We start from the raw sequence: 4,049 nt of genomic DNA, 5'->3' as shown, positions 1-4,049 counted from the left end.
AGTAAACTTGTTTATCATCATTGGGTTTTTTATCATTTTATTGATAGGTAGATAGGTTGTTAGATAGGTAAATAGATATATATATATAGATAGGTAGATAGATATAGATAGGTAGGTAGGTAGATGGATAGATACATATAGATAATGAGGTAGGTAGATTGATAGATAAATATAGAGAAAAAAGATAGATAAATGGACAGATAGGTAGATGGATATTTAGATAGACAGAAAGAAAGAAAGAAATTAATATTCTAACTACAGAAGGGGTAAACTTTTAAATCTTCAATGGGGGTTGTGTTTATCATTTTATCGATAGATAGATGGATATGTAGATAGTTAAGTAGATAGACAAAAAGATTTAATAGTTAATTTTAGCTAATTTCATATTTAAGCTGAGAAAATCACATTTCCCAGGGATAAGAAGATGGCTGATAAATTGATGTACATTCCCAATGATGATACAAAAAATTACAGAAAATTTTAGGGGCCTTCACTTAATGAACCATCCAATCAAAATTCAATAATAGTTCCAAAAGTTATTAAACCAACGAATAATAAAATGATAAAATTTAGGGAATTTTTTGGTCCATGAATAAAAGTTTTTAAATTAGTTTTGTCATTCGCTGGAATTAAAGCAATGAGGGGTAATTTTGAAAGCTTACTTTGTTCCTAGCAAGTTTCATATTTAGGTCTAGGAAGGTTTTTTTTTTCAGCATGGCTTTCAAACCAATTAATATCCAGTGGGTTAGAACCGGTTCTCAGCCATACTAAAAAAAATATTTATAGAATTGTATTACAGATAATTTTGCACGAATGTTAAAATAAAAATTATAAAATTAATACCAGAGCTGAATCTTTAAATCATTTTTATGGTGCGCTGAATCAGGGCGATTCGGAGGTGAACCGTAGGTGCGCTGATGGTGCGCCACAGAGCACCTATAAAACATTGATTTTTAAAAGATTTTCGGTGCGGTATTGTTAGATCGCTTGCGCACTCACTAAAATAGCTATCTTTAAATGCTATATTTTGGCGCGCCACCAAATAAACAAAATCTTAAAATAATAATTTTTGAATTTAATTAATTTTAAAGAAATCTTGATGTTTGTGTGTGTGCATATTTATTATAATTTTTTTATATAAAAGTGCCGCGTGACATTCTATTTAAAGTATCCTTCCCTTTTTTGTTTTACCCCACAACTTGTTACGGCGTGCTAAAGTTAAAGGAGTAGTTCAATTTGTGACCCGCCCGATGCTACTGTTTATATGTCTCTCTCTCTCTCTCTCTCTCTACCTATCTATTTATTTATCTATCTATCTATTTATCTTTATATCTACCCATCTATCTATCTATTTACCTATCTATCTACCTATCTATCCTTCTCTCTCTATCTTTCTTGCTCTAAAAATATGTTTGGTCTCATACGAGCAGGGCCAACTTTATTACTTAAGACGGGTCAGTACGGTATTTTATATAAACCAATATATAATTTACTTAAAAAATAACTATAAAAATGTTTTCACAATAGTTTTGCAATAAAATATTAAAGTAATTAAAAGAAAATATTTATTAAATATGATTCACCCCGATTTGGCCCGGCAATGCCACTCGCTGAGTACCATTGCCGCGCCAGTACCACGCCACTGGCCGCGCCAAATCGCCCATGCCATTTCGATTTAAAGATTGGTATTAATAATCTGATGGTGCTCTGAAATGAATCGCCCCGGTTCAGCGCACCTATAAACGATTTAAAGATCCAGCTCAGTTTTATTAGCCACGATGGGCAAATATTACAATAACTGCAGAAAACTGCCTATAACAAGATGTGATAAATAACTATTAACTTTTTGGGTGTAGGGGTTCTACTACCTCCCCCCCCCTTCGATTTTAAAAAATTCTTTTTAAGATACCCGTAGGTGCCCCTTGAGACCTCTAGGGGCGTAGCCTCTAGTTGAATATAAAGATGCTAGGTATAGAATGACTGTAGATTTGGAATGACCAACAAAATAATGCGTAAATCTATCTCTATTAGACCAATGGGTCTTCTCTGTTTAACCCCTTACAGTCGGGCCCCTTGCCGCACCTTAATCGGTCGGGGGGGGGGGGGGGCGTTCAACGCCCCCCCTTATTATCTCAGTTCCAATTAGAGCTAGAGGGCTAAGTTTTTTTTTGTGCAAGTCCCCTGTTTGATAATGAATTTCCGACCTTTTATAAATCTAGGTCAATTTTCGCTTCCTTCACCCTTTTTTTTAACAACCTTTGTTTTTAGGTCTTTTTTTACTTAAAAATTTCAAACGGCTGTAATTTTCTTATTTTTGAAGCTAGAAGAAATTTTTCCATAAAATGTTTATCTTTATATAAATTTTACATTAGAAATATCAAAATATAAATTTCAGCGGCCGCAGCTGTACTTGGCAGCTGCCAGCCGCTGCAGTCGGCGGGAAAACGGCGGCAGATCTTCATGAAATTTTAATACGCTATGTAGACATGTAAGAAAAGCTTAAGTTTAAAATTTGAAGTCTCTAAGTCAAAAATTGCGGCCACAGGAGCCTTTTAAAAATTTCTGGAGACCTGGAGGATCAGGACCTGCATGATCATACCTGGAACCTGAAAGTGACTTGAACACCTGTATTTCATATAAGGATGTACTACTAAAGGATTTTTTAGTATTTTGGTATGAAAAAATGCTTTGTTTTAGTCAAAAAAAATATTTTTGCTCTTTACCTGGATGACCCTGCCAGGTTTGCTGGCATCCTGTGCCCGCCAGGATGAAGATATTCAAAAAATTCTAACGCTCAGTTATGTGTCATACCCATACTTGAAAAGTCAAGCAGTTTGGACTCTTTATCTTTCACACACAGAAAATGAGATAGAAAAAACCGGATGGGGGGGCATCCAACGCCCCCCCCCCCCGACTGTTAAGTATAGATTGTTAAATATATATAGATATACAAACACACATCCTGCTACTTTGGTAGATAGACGTCCAATTACTGCATAATAAGCTTTGGAATGATATTCTAATACTTAAATTTCAAGCTCGTGAAACGTATTTTCAATTTATGTATACATATATTCACGCAACCTTGCATTTTCACATTACAGACTAACCTTTTTGGAGACCACCATTTAGAAGTCCTTAGGGATCTAATTGGATATGACAATGGCCGATAAACTAATCTACATCCCCAATGATGATACTTAAAATCTGTAGATTACAATTAGTGGTTGAAACGTGTGGACACTCAACCAATCAAAATTCAATTAAAGTTCCAAAAAGTTGTCAAAAACATCGTATTTTAAAAATGGCTTTTGATATGGTTATATTGGGTTAGGTGATTGCCCTGCAGGGTTAGAGACCCCCTGCAGGGGCTAGAAATAGGAGAAAAGCTACTCTAAAAATACGAAGAATAGCCCCTTAAGGGGCGTTGCCACGAAAGGGACTATACCCGAAATGTCAGCAGTCTATCTTTATTAGGAGCTTAGAAATTCACGGTTTTTCCAACGAATAAGAAAACTTTATTTTAAATCTTTGGGGACTAGTGTAATAAGCAGTCCAATGTCCCCTCCCTCCCTGGTTAAAGTCAAACCGCCGAGGATAGTTAAGGGGAGGAATGCAAGGATCTAAAGTGATAAGACAATGGCCTATAAATTGATCTACATCCCCAATGATGATACAAAAAAAGTACTCTTTCTGGAGATTACAATTAGTGGTTAATCAACTAATCAAAATTGAAAAATGTCCCTAAAATTGTTAAGCCAACGAATAAGAAAACTTTATTATAAAACAAGTGTAATAAACAGCCCAATGTCCACTCCCTGGTATTTAGTATAAATAATCAAATAGTGTCTTATCCCTTTAGATCCCTGAGTTTTATATATTTCTTAAAATTTCGTACTATAGACAGCTTTCTGCGGACATTATGCGGATAGCATGGTTGAGAACTGGTTCTAATCCGGCGGATATTAAACGGTTTAGTGAAGATATATTATCCATGTAAAAATATCATCCCACGTCAAACCTAGTTTACGGAAAAGTTTAGTTTTTAA

This window comes from Acartia tonsa, chromosome 10 (genome assembly GCF_053477335.1).
Source record: "Acartia tonsa isolate MP-2025a chromosome 10, ASM5347733v1, whole genome shotgun sequence".
NCBI lineage: Eukaryota > Metazoa > Arthropoda > Copepoda > Calanoida > Acartiidae > Acartia > Acartia tonsa.
The sequence above is the reverse complement of the archived record's forward strand: the minus strand, read 5'-3'. Positions refer to the sequence as shown.